General features: G+C 40.6%; 1 long non-coding RNA gene across 1 annotated transcript in view; it reads right to left on the bottom strand.

Moving 5' to 3' along the window:
- The window catches only part of LOC130682907 (uncharacterized), a 108,655-nt gene extending 101,779 nt beyond the window's left edge, over window positions 1-6,876 (bottom strand). Inside the window, exon 1 of the long non-coding RNA XR_008996350.1 lies at window positions 6,802-6,876. This is a non-coding gene — a long non-coding RNA (uncharacterized LOC130682907). The remainder of the gene's footprint in view (window positions 1-6,801) is intronic.
- Between the last annotated feature and the right edge of the window lie 7,470 nt (window positions 6,877-14,346).

Raw genomic sequence — 14,346 nt, 5'->3', positions numbered from 1 at the left:
ATAGGACCCGCTATAGATGTTAACCACGGTCTGTTCCTGCCCCCCATGCCAGGAGAGAGAGCACTGGACTGCCTCCTCCATGCTGTACCAGTGGTTTCTCACAGCCATGGATGAGCTATATCTGAACAAATCCAAACCCCACAAGAGAGACAGCTTTCCCCTTGGCTATTCATATCACAGCCTTGTCATGCCTAGACATGGCATGCCTAATGATTGTGTTTCTGGTTTGTTAATCTTTCAGTCAGTTAATAGTTTTATCACCCTTACTCCACAGAACAACAGGGACCAAAGAGTTGCCCCCAAACCTGGTCTGTTTTCACCTGTCCCCACATTGGCACTTGTGCACTAACTCCAGTCAGCTGGTAAGAACCTGGGAGAAAGCTTTCTTCCAAAAGGTGTATGTGTGGAAAGGAATTCGGGATAACTCTTCACAGCAATGTGTGAGTGGGTGTGGGGACTCGGCCCTCACTGTCCTTAGATGCCCTTTGCCTCTGGTTGACCATATAAGAACAATAGGAGGGCTTATAGATTCCCAGTAAAGGCCCAGGGTGGGACTAGCCATTATCCACAGGGGTGGCAGATATTTTGGGAAGTTCTAATTCAGCTCAGTGTTATTTTGAATCTAAATCTTTCATATACTGCCAAACTGAGTAATGCCTAAGCCATGGCAAACAGCAATGCTTTGTTCCAACTCTATGAAACCAGCATCTTAAGGGTGTATAATTTAAAGCATACACTATTCATATAGCTCTTTGAAGAAGTCACATGGTACAATTTGAAAGACTCCATAATAGTCATTCAAACATTTCCCTAGTGACAATAAAAGAATTTCAAAGTTAAGTAAACTGTCTACTCCATAATTATGTCTAAGAAAGAGAGCTTCTTTTTCCTTCATTTACAACTATACAGATGAATTCAGCATTCTGAATACTGATTGTACTCATATTATTAGTTGATCCAAAACTGAAAACACTTCCTTTAAAAGAATGTTGTATGGTCATGCCTCCTATAACCCAAAGAGAAAAATATGTTGCAATATTCCCTTTAATACACAGACACCAAAAATTTCTCTTTGCATCCTAATTGTTAATGGTTTTATGATCTCCATTGATTAGTTTATATGGTTAATTACCAAACTCTACTTCAATTTGGGCAATGTAGACTCATTTTTACTGTTAATAAGGGAAGAATGAAATATATACTACCTAAAACAAAAAAGTGTTTGAGGCTTGAGTGGTTAGCAACCACAGTTCATGACTTTTCTTAATCTATACTGGTTAACAGTTGATAATCTCTAACAAAAGAAAGCAATAGAGAATATGTTTTCATGCAATAATATGGTATTTATTAAGTAGGTTTATTGTCAAGATCCTCAACCAATCACTTCTTTCCAAAAAAATGCCAGACACAAACACATTTGCAAGACGTAAGGAAACTGCCCATTTTTCTTCTTAAAGAAGTAGGACTGAGTTTCAGTGCTATGTAACAGGGAAGTTGGGTGGAGAAGTGTGTAATACTATGAAATATTTCTGTAAAACATATAAAGAGAAGTCAAGATCAAATCCTGAGCTGGGAGACCAAAACAGATCCCGAACCAACCAGGGCCAGACATCGAAAACCAAAGCAGAGAAGGCTGTAGTTTTCAAGAAGTGTTCTGAAAGTCTCCTAAATTGCATGAAACTCCACTTTTTCTGCCTCAGAAGATTAAGTGTTGTGTCAGTTCCTATCAGAAAGTAGAATCTCTGCTTCCAAGAAGTCAGGTTAATTTCAAGCCCGCTGCCATCGCCTTGTCATTTGTCTAACTCTGAAAGCAAACTTTTCCCCAAGAATTATCTAGTAGAGGCTCTTGTACTCCTGCTATTCTTTGCACACTATTTCATTATTTTATTTAAGTCCTTACTCCACTGACTACCCTTATAAAACTCCAACAGCACCATGAGGAAACTGCTAGACTCTATACACCCCTCAAGATAATGTAGTACAATTTCTCTTTAAGACTGAGTTATTGTCTCAATAAGAAGTTCAAGTCCCTTCTTTGCTCATGTTACATAAAATATCCTAAATAAAATTAACTACTTATTCAAGGGCTATTTGTCAGTTTCCAGATTAACCTGACTTTTGGGGGTTTTTTTTGTTTCATGTTGTTTACTTTTTAAAAAAACATCTCTTATGCTGATCATTTTATGAATCCTTTTAAAAAATGGATAAAAACTCTCACTTGAACGTATTTGACTTATTCAGAAGAGCTAATTCAGGAGTCTCCTAAAAAAACAATACCTATAAATCAGGTATTAACATGATTACACAAAAATGGCCCAGTTCCACTGTGTTTCTCAGAGAAACTCTACCATATTATATCAACAGACTGATACAACTCAGCTCCATCAAGCCAAGAACCATGACCATCCCATCCAGCACTGTGGCCTCAATACCTCACTTAGCTCAGTACTTGACACATAGCAAGGCATTACGTTAAAGTGACCAAGGACAAATTTTATAGTGGATTCCTAATAATAATACAGGCAGAGACATCAAAGGCAAAGAGTATATTAGTCAATTCAAAACCAAAGTTCTCCTCTGAAATGCTCTGGTAGTATGATAAAAATAATTCCATCACTAGGAACAGTAGCACTTTTTTCTTTGTATTTTGAGTGTGTGTGCATGTGCATGTGCATGCACACTTTCTCCTTGCAAAAGTTTGGAACTCTCTTCTTTCCAGTTTACCAGCACATCAGCCTGTTTCTCACTTGAGATAAAAACAAATGATGATGTTACACTCTTTGATAAACAAAACACAGCACAACCATGTAAATCCAAAGAACAGAGCCAAACACAGTGGTGTTCCTCCGACACTTAGCTGGGGTTTGCTCACGGCTGAATACCAGGCATTTAAGCCAGCTAAGTGGTTGCCGGGGCTGCTCTGCCCAGATGACATCATCAGCTGACTTTCCAAACACACCTCTTTGGCTCTGCTCTTTTGGCATCTTTCCATGTAAACATGGCTTGATTAATGCTGCAGAGGTCTGTGAACCACGTAGTCCACTCCAGTACAGGAAGTCAGAATGTCAATTTTTTGCCATTTTGAGCCCAGAGCATTGGGATATTTAATGTGGCTTTCCTGGCAACGACAGAAAAAGCACCTTGGTGCCTAGCTGCCAGCTTCTCCATGCACTTTATGTAGGAGCAGCTGATGCCTCACCTGCTGGAAGGCCTTCACTTCCCTGGAAGCTGTATTCATGGGTTTGAGCATTATGGCCGGATCACCAGCCCTTTACAAGGCTGCCCTTTGATGCCTAGACAAGAGGAATAAAGAGAAGTTTTTGCTGTGCCTAAAGGGAACACATGGGATTTACCCATGCAGTCACAGATGTTCAGGACTGATCAGTGCCAGGGCGAGGCTGTGTTTTCCTGGGGTACCTCTTACCACCACTGCCTCCATCTGGCAATCCCATTAAATGTATCTGACCTTTAAATCAAGTAAATCCAGGAAAACTGGAAGCAAAATCTCCCAGTAGAAAGAAGAATGCCATAGATGTCGATCTTTATAACCCTTTAACCAAAATAGTTTAACTGTTGTAAATAGTCAAGAAATTCTTCAAGAAGAATTGATGGTTGTTAACTATCAAAAGCAACATAGGGCTATGCTGGGCCTAATTGCAGCAGATGAAAAGCTTTACCCACCAGCCTTAAATGGTTAACTTGAGGGTGTGGGTCGGTTATGTAGACTCAGTTGTTGGGTAACAAATACTCCTGATACATGTCCTCTGTGATGACTAACAGGGCAGCCTCCAAACGTAGAACATGACAAGTGTTAAAATAATATACTGCAGCAAATTGATGTGTGGTGACCATAGTTCCCTCCCTGCTTTGCAAAAGTAGGAAACTATAAAACATTAAGAAGAACCTTCTTCATCTCTCCTGTATTACATCCAAAAAAATATTTGAACACTGCAGGTATGCACCACCTTTCATACAATTTTTTCAGAAAACCATATTATTTTCCATTTTAATAAACTAGGAAAGGAAGTGGGGTTTTACCTTGATGCTTAAGGTCAATTAAACTAAAACTACTCAAATCAGTCCAAGGAAGGAAGTGAATTTCCATGTCAGTTCCAGGGTTAATGTCTTTCTAATGACATCTACAAAAAGCCAAAGCTTGTATGTGAAATACTAAACCATTTTTAACAAGCAAATGTTCAAAAGTTAGCAAATCATTTCAGTTCTTTTAAAGGGCCTCAAGATTGTATAGTTCTCATCAAACAGGACACACACACCAGGAAGAGTCTAGGAATAGGTCATTCAGAGGAAGGACTTAATTGATCTAGGCAGACATCAACTTAGAGTTCACAGGCTTCTAAATAATTCATAAAAACACCAATCTAGCAAGAAAAAAAATTGCTTAGAAGTTCATGTATAAAGCAAGCAGAAATGGAAGCCATTTCTTGAGAAGGAAAGTGACAGCAAAGGATCCATGATTCTTTGGGGGAATCTACCCTCATACCCTTAGGAGATTATTTGTGTTCCTTTGGTTTCTTTTTCAGAAGTGCTCGTTGCCCCAAGCTGTGCCTTACAGATCAAGAGGCTGCAAGATTCCTTCATCTTGCACAAGACCACAGAAAATATTGATCCCCCCATTGCAAAACATCCACTTTCATTGCCACAGTGCAACACAATCAAGGTGATTTCATGGCTGCAGCCAAGGGATTTTCCTGAACCACGTTCCAATATTAGAGGAAAAATGCAGTATTGTTTTGAAGACTTGATGTTGGTAGGCAAAATTTCTAAGGCTCAGAAGCTAAGGATTGGTGAGGATCCTTTATCTCCACTGGCAGTTTTTAAGGAAATGCTAATATAAAGAAGCAAAATGCGAAACTAGAAATAATTGACATATGCATTTGGTTAGAACATAAAAATTTTAACGTCACTCTCACTGGTTGTTATTTAGATATTGATGTCAGCCATGTGTTACTATGCTACTATAGCAATATTATTCATAAATAATAGGGAAATGAGGGTACCCTCTTTCACTCAATATTACAGTCTCAGTCTTACCTGAAACTCCCAAAAATGACCCAAGGACCAGAGCATAATTTTTTTTCTCTAAAGCACACTTTCTTTGGGACATAAAATTAAAGCACAATAGAACAGCTTTCCACATTTTACTTGAAGCCTCTTGTCTTCTGCTTATTCGCTGAAATCATTACTAAATTTACCTAGTGTTTTCAGGAATTCAAAAGTCTTGGTACTTACCTTCCCCATCTGTTAAACGGTTCATTAATGAACTCTCTGATAGCTTCTAATTCTATGTCAATTAGATCCTATGTCTAATTCTATAGTCATACAGTATATCATTATCACTTAGATGTGGTTAAGCTACATTATCAATTTAATTACTATATAGCAGTGAATTCAACAAGACACAACTTTATTTTCTCTCACCTAAAAATAAGTCTGGAAGTAGGCAGACCAAGACTAGTACTGTGCCTCCACAGTCATCAGTGTCCTAATCTCTTATCTTGCTACTCTACCAATCTATAGCATGTTGCCAAACAGTCTGAGATGGCTGCCAAACACAAACCTTTACATCTGTATTCCAATGAGGAAAAAAAGGAGGAAGGAGGAGAAAGGTCTCTGACACTTCTTGCCAGGGCTCGTTAGCTAGAACTTAGACATATGGTCACACAACGTTGCAAGGAAAGCTAGAAAACAGTCTAAGCTTTGTTTTTTTCTCACCTGTAAATGGAATAATAACAATGTCTAGTTTGTGGGTTTGTTTCACTGTCTGAAATAAGAACACAATACTTGCTGGCCACGTTTATTATCATTGTTAGTGATGCTATCATTCCTAATGCCATTAATCCAGAAAGATCCAGAAGGAAAGACTTACAATTACAATGTAGCCAAAGGAAAAACATGTTTTTGCTAAAAATGAGAACATCCCTCTAGCTCTGAGTCTTTGACAATGCAGGGCTGAGCCCCCAAAAGCATAAAGGCCCTGGTGCTGCCCAGGTGGAGCCTCCTGCATCAGCAGAAGCAGGGCATTAAGGGAAAGCAACAACAAATGGTTTGGAAATCCTTATTAGATAAAGGTCTCATGTTCGGTTTGTACTGGGGAAAAGGGGAGGTGGAGGTTGCTGTGATGTGCTCTTGTTCTACATCAAAACCTGAGACCACTTGAATCTCTCGATTTCTAAATATAACTTTGAGAAAATGAATCACACATTTTCGATACAAATGGATTACTTAATTTCTGCATTAATCACACTGAGCTAGTTAACATTTAATTGCACATCTTGACTGCAAATAGTACTGAAAGCCATGCCATGGAAAACAATTTTACTCTGCGGGGGAGAATTTCTGCCCAATGGCAAGGGCTAGGAAAGGTCTATATTTATAACAAGCCTATTCAATAACTTGATTTTTCAGACTGGTGTTCCTTCTTATAAGGAAGTCAGTTGCTGCCCTCACAGTTGCTCAGATGGAATGGTTTTTGTAATGTTAAAAGTATGAGTCAGTATTTTACCCACAATGGCCACATTTCAAAACTGGCACGCAGCTTTTAAGGAGCAGCCAGAAATTCAACAGTCCAGCACCCAAACTTTCTAGACAGACCACCTTTATAAGTTTACAGCTAACCATCTCAGGAACTTGAACTATGCATTTAAATATTTGAGGAATTAAGGGACCTTGGAAACGTTTGCTACTGGGGAACTCAGCCACCTCTCCCCTTCCGCCCCACACAACCTCTCAACTCCCACCAGCCTCCTAAACCCTGGCAAATTTCTACTCATCAATACTCACAGAAAACTGAATTTGACAGGGATGCTTGAAATGGTGGGTTGCTGAGTCATCACCAACGTCACAGGTGAAACTGCTGGCCCTTGAGCTTCAGGATGTAATGTGTAGGTGTGTGTGTGTTTTATGTGTGTAAGGACACACCTCAAGATGCTTGCAGTGGGCAGTGACTCAGAGAAGCTACAAATGAAAACAGCAGCTTACCAGCTTGTTCTAAAAACCTCTGAGTATTCTGCACAATTAGCCCACAAACCATTGCTACCATTATCAGTGACTGAAGACAGCCCCCATTTTTGATCCCATCTCTAAGGATGCCCATTGTCCTTTTCTTTACTCATCCATTCATTATCAAGCAACCCCCTGAGGTCAGGCGCTGGGCTAAGGAGAGGGAGATGCTCCTTCAGAAGTGGTTCCTGCCCTCCAGATCCTTGTTATCCCAGTGGGTGAGGCAGATATTAGCCAAATTATCAGATGAGTAAATATTACACTGCAATTAGAACAGAACAAAGCAGAGGAGATATTGCTATGGAAACCTAAAAAGAAGGCTTTGACTAAAGGTTGAGGATGGTTCCTCTGAGGATTTGATGCTTCCTTGATGGAGGAGTAGGAGGCAAATGAGGGACAGGGGGATGATTTCAAGCAGAAGACCACAGGTCCACTACTGTGATTGGAGCAAGATATGAGAGCATGGGGCAGAGGAAAGGGGGGAGTGATCAGATGAAATTATAGAGGCAGAGGCAGGTGGCCACATCAGTTTGTCCTTTATATCAGAGCAATGGAAAACTACTGAAAGTTTTCAGCAAAAAGGTAGCCAAATCAGAGTTAAGCTTGGACAAGATTGTTTGGGCATCAGTAAGGACAAGGATAAGAAAGAGAGGGTGGAAGGAAGAATGGATGTAATAAATTAATCTTTGGAGGCATCTGTGAATCCTTGGTGCTTCATATGCCCTTGATTCATTTATTCATGCTATAGATTTTTATTGAGCACTTACTGTGTGCCAGACATTGTACTAGTCCTGTGAATGGAAATAACAAGCTCATCCTGGTGGAGTTTATCTTTCAAGAATGTTCCATTTACCCCAATTTTACATACACAAAATTATTGGGGCAGAAAAGGGAAGAGTTGGGTGGATTTCTCAGGTCCAAGATCCCTTTACAATGGCTATGCTTGTAGGCATAGAGCGAGCTTTTTGTGACTTAAAAAGGGAAAGCAGAAGTGACATTCCTAGCAAGTACCCTAACTATACCATTGATGTGTTATGTTGTCCTCCAAGAGACGAATTGGGATCATGAAATTGAGGACAACGGTCCTCAGACTTCTTGATTCTGCAAGGCCTTCATTAGACAGCCTTGAACAACCATCCCTATGGATTTACAGTGACCAAAACCAAAGGGTCGTTTTCCTAGGCAATTATCCTTCCACCCAATAGATTTCAAAAATGTATCATACTTTATTGAAATAGTATATACACAGACTTTGAAAGTCAAATAGTACCACAAACCCTAGAGAAATAATCATCATCCTTAGCCCTAATCTTTCAGTGGCCAAGTGCCATTGCCTGGAGCCAACCATCTAGAATTCTGCAATTCATTCACTGTTATTTTTAGTATTTACCTGCATGTTCATACATGAAACATTGTCATCTCTTGATTTCTCTTTTTTAGTCATCATCATTGTGACTTGCTTTCTATAAAGATTTTCCCTCCCAAGTTCACCCCACTTCCCCTCCTTCATCTTTCCAAAGAAGTCCCATTATAATTTTGGTTAAATTGGAATTTAGTGTTCACCTTATTCTGAGGGAAAAATTTTCAAAGCTGAACCATAGGATGATTACACTTGGATTTCCTGTCTTAACCTAGTCATCCCTTTTTCTAGAGTTCATGGTTTCACTGCCTTTCGATTGTTCCATTTGCTATGAAATTATCATTTCTTCAAACCCAGACTGCCCTGGAGAATCCCAACACTTCTCTCATAATCTCTGAACTTGTTTGAATTTCATTTTCTGGGAAACGTCCCTCCCGGGCTCTCCGTCTTCCTGGGGACTTTCAGGCAATTATCCTGGCAACTCCCAGCTGACCTCTGGCAAGTCCCCTGGCGGGGCGAGGGCTGAGGGGAGTGCCTTCCCCTCTCCTGGGTCAGCCTCTTTCCTGGCTCCCAGGCCTCCCCTCCCGTGGTGTCCTCAGTTTGCTTGTGGAGCACCTCCTCCAGGAGTTCCACGGGAAGCTTATCTGATCATTATCTCTGTAATGTTTGTACATTACAACTGACAATGTACAAAGCTGCCTCCAGTGCATCCCTTCATGTCATCCTCACTGGGGCTTCATAAAGACTTGTCACCTAATTTTTCCCAATGAGAGAGGTACAGTGACCAGCCCAGGGCCAGGGCTGCTCATGAACAGGTGGATGAGTCCAGCCTCTGTGACGCACACAGGGCAGTTCAGAGAGCGGGGGTCAACCCCCAAGGCCAGTGGTCTGGGTGATTGCACACACACTTTGATTAAGCAGACACCTGCTAACAGGTAGACCATATATTTCTTTAAAAACCCATCAGCAATGGGAGGGTATGTGACTCAGGATTGGACCTCATTAACTTACAAATGTTTGTGGTCCAACAGTATTGGGACAAAACTGTTTCAGAAAAGGGAGTTTTGTGAGCAAATTCTGGGACTATCTGTGACATTGACTGCCCCCCGCCCCACAACAGGACCCACACTTCTGTCCCACTCTCTTTGACTTTTCATCTCTGAATCAAGGCTGTGGTTTAAAACAACTTGAAAGCAGATGTCCTGAGCAAAGGGACAGGGGAAGAAATGTCACAGAGCAGCTAGACAAAAGCACATCTCTGAAAGGATGAACAGATGGCACCGAGTGTCCCTTAACTCCACGGTGAGGACGCTTGGCAGCAACAGGCATGCTGACAGAATGGGAGCTGGTGTCGCCACCCCCTCTTTCGAGGATAGCAGAACCAACATCTCCATTGTGTATTCATTTATGCCTTGGTGACAGGAATTCCAACAACTGCCTCCTGTGAAAAGTGTGAAGTACCGTCCCAATTAGCTACACAAACTCCCATCCAGCTTGTCTGTGGGATGCAGAAATGGAAAACCTAGTTGTAGCTGGCAGTAGGAGCCTTCTTTCCACCACTTCAGATAGCAGTCACAGAGTTGTGCCCGTCAGCGCCTGAGAGAACCTTACCCTTCACCTGCACACATGAGGAAGCCAGGAACCAGACATGCAAGTCTGGCCTGGGGCCACACACCTGCAGAGGGGCAGTGTTAGGACCAGAACTCTGCTCAGAATTCTTTCTTTGAGGCATTCATTGTTCTGATGGCCTCTTCCTATGCCAACAATTTTAAAAGAGCAATAGCATAACATTTGGTAACGATGAATGACTGCAACTCAGATGTGTCATCAAAGAATCAAGGCTAAACCTGAATAATTTGGTGACTGCATATTCTCTTGATGCAGGCAGCACTTTCCCTTCTGATTCCTTCTGTCCCTTTGAGCTCGGTATACAGGCACAAGCTTGAAAGGTGAAAGGTGGATGGGCACCTCACACAGTCAGCCTACACAGCTGAGGGTCAGCCTTTTCTGCAGCACCTCTCTGGTCCTTCCTCTACAATACTCGCAGGACAACAAAACAAACTATTGGCTGTTTTAATTCCCTCTTTGCAAAGCTCTTTGCATTTCCCAAACCACCACTCTCTGCTCTTCCTTTGTCTCACCTACACTGACCTGCCCCTCTCTGTTTTCCTGGAGACTGTGATGCTCACCACACCCACTCAGCCACCACTGCAAAAGCAGTTTTGGTTTACACAGAGGAAGGTCCAGATGTCTGTGGATGAGATGTCAGGAGCATGCTGCAAGCACCTGCTAAAGCAAGCTTCAGAAAGGATTTAATTCCAAGGTAAGCAGAGTCTTGCAGCAGACCCAGCCATGGGACAAGAAGAGGCATGTGGCACATAGCAATTTCACAACATCCCAGGTCTGATACCAGATCTCTGGTGCTCTGCTCCTCTAGACACCATGCCCAGGACCCCTTAAGGGATGTTGCCATGACTACAATTTTTGCAAATACCAAATACTTGATGATTGAAGTATATGTCAAACTCTGTCACCAAAACAAAACTGTTTGTGTCTGTTTTGCCATGAGCAGCCTTGTTACTACACTTTTTTGTCTATTTCAATGTTTTGCAACAAGTTTACTTAAATGTGATTTATCTAACTTTTGCATCGAAAAGAAACTATAACTCGGGAAGACAAAAATGATGCCTACCAGGATTACTCTCCTTAAGCTGGTTTGTTTCTTTGTAAATCACAAAAGCACAGAGGACCAGAGTCTCTGATAATGAGCATAATATATGATTGCCATAAAAAGTTCACTGTCCTTTCAATTTCAATTTATCCCACTATAAATCAGTGATCTACTTAATCAAATATTCTTCCACTTTAATTGTTTTATCTAGCTTTTATGTTAAATCTTACTGAGTTACTGCTGGCACCAGTCTTCACATTATAGAAAAAATGTCAGTGGTTGGCCCATAATTAGTCTACAACTCAAACATTGGTTCTGAACATTAACCAGATTGGAGGAAGCCCTCACAATCTCACTGGACCAGGGAGACAAATCCAAGTCAGAAAGCAAACCAGGATTAGTTGAGCCAGCCATCCACCTGCTGTCAAAACATGGAGTGTGGGCCCTGGCTTTCAAACTAACTAGAATTTTTTTTTCATAAATGTCTTTCATTATTATCTCACAGGGCATTAAAACTCTATTTGATTGTCTCTTAAGTTCTCCATCCTGAAACTGTCCATTTAAGAACTGTAGACGTGATGCTTGCCTGAACTAGTCCAATAGTTCCCATGGGAAAAAGTATATTAGCACAATGTATCGTGTAAGGCCACAGTCGAACTTCAGTGTTTGTGATGAAGGGCGCTTCCTGTGTATTATACAAGACAAGAACTGTCCCTCATGGGTAATCCGGCTCTGTAAACAAGGAAGAAAAAAATGAATTCCATGTTATTGATTGGTAAAGCCCTTTCTGACAAGGTGTATAGGGACATACTGATAGAAGTACTGTTGAGCTCAACACTGAGAGCAAAGAACCAGGTCAAATGCAGTTGGGACATGTGCCCCTTGAATGTCAGCCTTGGCCTTCAAAGAAGTACCTAATAACAAGCTTTTAAGTTAAAAATTCTAAAAATCGTTTAAAATAGACTGAGAATGAGGATATATCAAAATTAGCCCATCTGCTTTACCCAATAAATATAAATCTTTCCAAAGCCAAGGAGCTTCCTCTGGAGCTCTTTGTACTAGTGTTAAATTTCAGAGGTGAGCAGTAGATAGTAGCAGTTATTTGGGGAGCTAATGAAGCCACACACTATTTGCAAAGCTTTCTTGCTTAGAAAATTTTAATTTTAATTTTAAATAATTATTAGCTTTACTGTTTATTTATATCTCTTGACTTGTTTTATAGAGGACTTGAGCAAATTTAAAAATTAAAACTTTTTTCATTTTAACTGAGAAGCTAAATATTTTATGTATTAACAAAAAGCTAAAAATTTTTCTTAAAATCTGAAAATGAAAAATAGCTTTAAATCACCCAGGAAATACTAACGTTATTTCAGGCACAGCTACAAGGATTCATCAGTGTCCAAATGAATTTTTTTAAAGCATTTTTACAAAGGTAAAAAAAAATCTATTGTTTAAAGGACATCTGAGTTCTAAGAAACCAAAAATGTGTGTGGTGTCTGAGTTCTAAGATACCAAAAATGTTCAGAAAGAACTTGAAGAATCATGAAAAACTTGTTTACCAGTAGATTTCACTTTGTAACTGTATGGGAAATACTATGATATGTGATTATGGTACTTATTTTTATTTTCAAACTTATCACATCAGACAGGTGTGGTGAAATAATAGATGTTAAATATGTAGATATTATTTTCACAAACAAGGTGAATCTAGGAAAACAAAACATGAAAAGCATCCTATTAAAGAAAAAGCCTTTATATGGGGCATTATTCACATTTCTGCAAATGGAATATTCTGATTAACTGCCATATATTATATGATTTGAATAACTTTAGGAGAGATTAATTCCCAGGCTCTGTCCTCAGCAATATATTTTCCAGGCTGAAATTGGGCTTTAAAACAAAACGTCAGCAGTGCAAGTCAACTATTCAAGTTACAGGTTCAGAAACTTCGAGTGCCGGCAGTTAAAAGTGATTTAAGTAATGCAAAATCATTCTTTCACAAAAGTGTATGTTAAACTTGTAAATTGATATATCAAAACCCACAACCGGAATACAGCAATCTGTCTCTCTTTGCCTACTGTGGTGTATTCCACAGCTGCCTGGCAGATAATATACTGATTGTAACTTTCCTAATTTACAGAGCCTTTAAGTCTAATCTCCAGGGCCAGCCTAAGGGGCTTCTTCATCCATTGAAATGCCAGAATAATTGAAATTGTCTTCAGCAGACAGTCAGGCAATAATGAATATTTTCTCTGCTGATTGCTTGCCAACAGTTACACACAGTACTGCAAACAGAAGTGACCCCAAGCCAAGCCTCCCTCGGGAGCGGCAGCCACTAACCTGTGGCAGGAGGCACAATACCTACGGCTTTGCCTCCTCGTTCACTCCTGCCATCAACGACGCCCACCACGCTTCTCTACCCCAAAGGCCAGCACAGTTGCCAAAGGAACAAAGCCCCCATTGGCTTCCCTGATTCTCCAGGGACAGATTAAAGGCTGGGAAAGGTTGTGGGTATGGATTTTCCGAAGGGACAGCAGGGGAGATGAGCCGAGGAAACTGCTGTTGAGATTAAGAGGAAAGACACAAGCAGTTAATCAGAAAAAACCCAGCATACTGATGGTGCATGAGAACATGTTGGCTTCTCAGCCCTGAAGTCTTTCCCATGCCTCTGAAAGGTTTTTGTGAATGCCTAGGGGTCTTCCCTGATTTAGAGTCAGTCCTGCTTCAATGGAGTCTTAACGATGCTCTGATTGAAATTAAAGAATTCAGCAGCTAAGTGCATCAGTAATATCTTTGAAAAATCTAAAGGTAGGTTTCACCTTTGGCTTATGGAAAGGTTAACGTTTTAAATGCCAAGAAGTCTGAAACACAGCTTTCATTTCAGCATTTAAGCTTGCATTATTGGTACTCCCATTGCCTGGCTTTATAGGAGGAAATTTAGGGATGAGGAAGGAACTACCTTGAAACCCTACATTTAAGCCACACAGCAAAAGGTAGATATTTTTTTAAAGGCATCACAAGTTACATGAGGAAAAAGTATAAATCCTGTGGTACACCTGACACCTGAGTTGCAGTATCTGAATTACTAAGTAATTATGTGCCAAATCCACACAAGGCGTATTAGTTCTCTGCTGTGGCTTGCCAAATTATCCCAAAATTTAGCAGCTAAAAGCCTCCGGGAACACTTCTTCTGGCCTGCGGTGTCTGTGAGTCGGGAATTTAGATCACCTTACATGGGTGCAGCTAACTGCATCAGCTGAAGCCCGGCCTGAACAGGAAGGTCCACTTCCAAGGT

Source organism: Manis pentadactyla, chromosome 3 (genome assembly GCF_030020395.1).
Source record: "Manis pentadactyla isolate mManPen7 chromosome 3, mManPen7.hap1, whole genome shotgun sequence".
Lineage (NCBI taxonomy): Eukaryota > Metazoa > Chordata > Mammalia > Pholidota > Manidae > Manis > Manis pentadactyla.
This window is presented reverse-complemented; position numbering and strand designations above follow the sequence as displayed.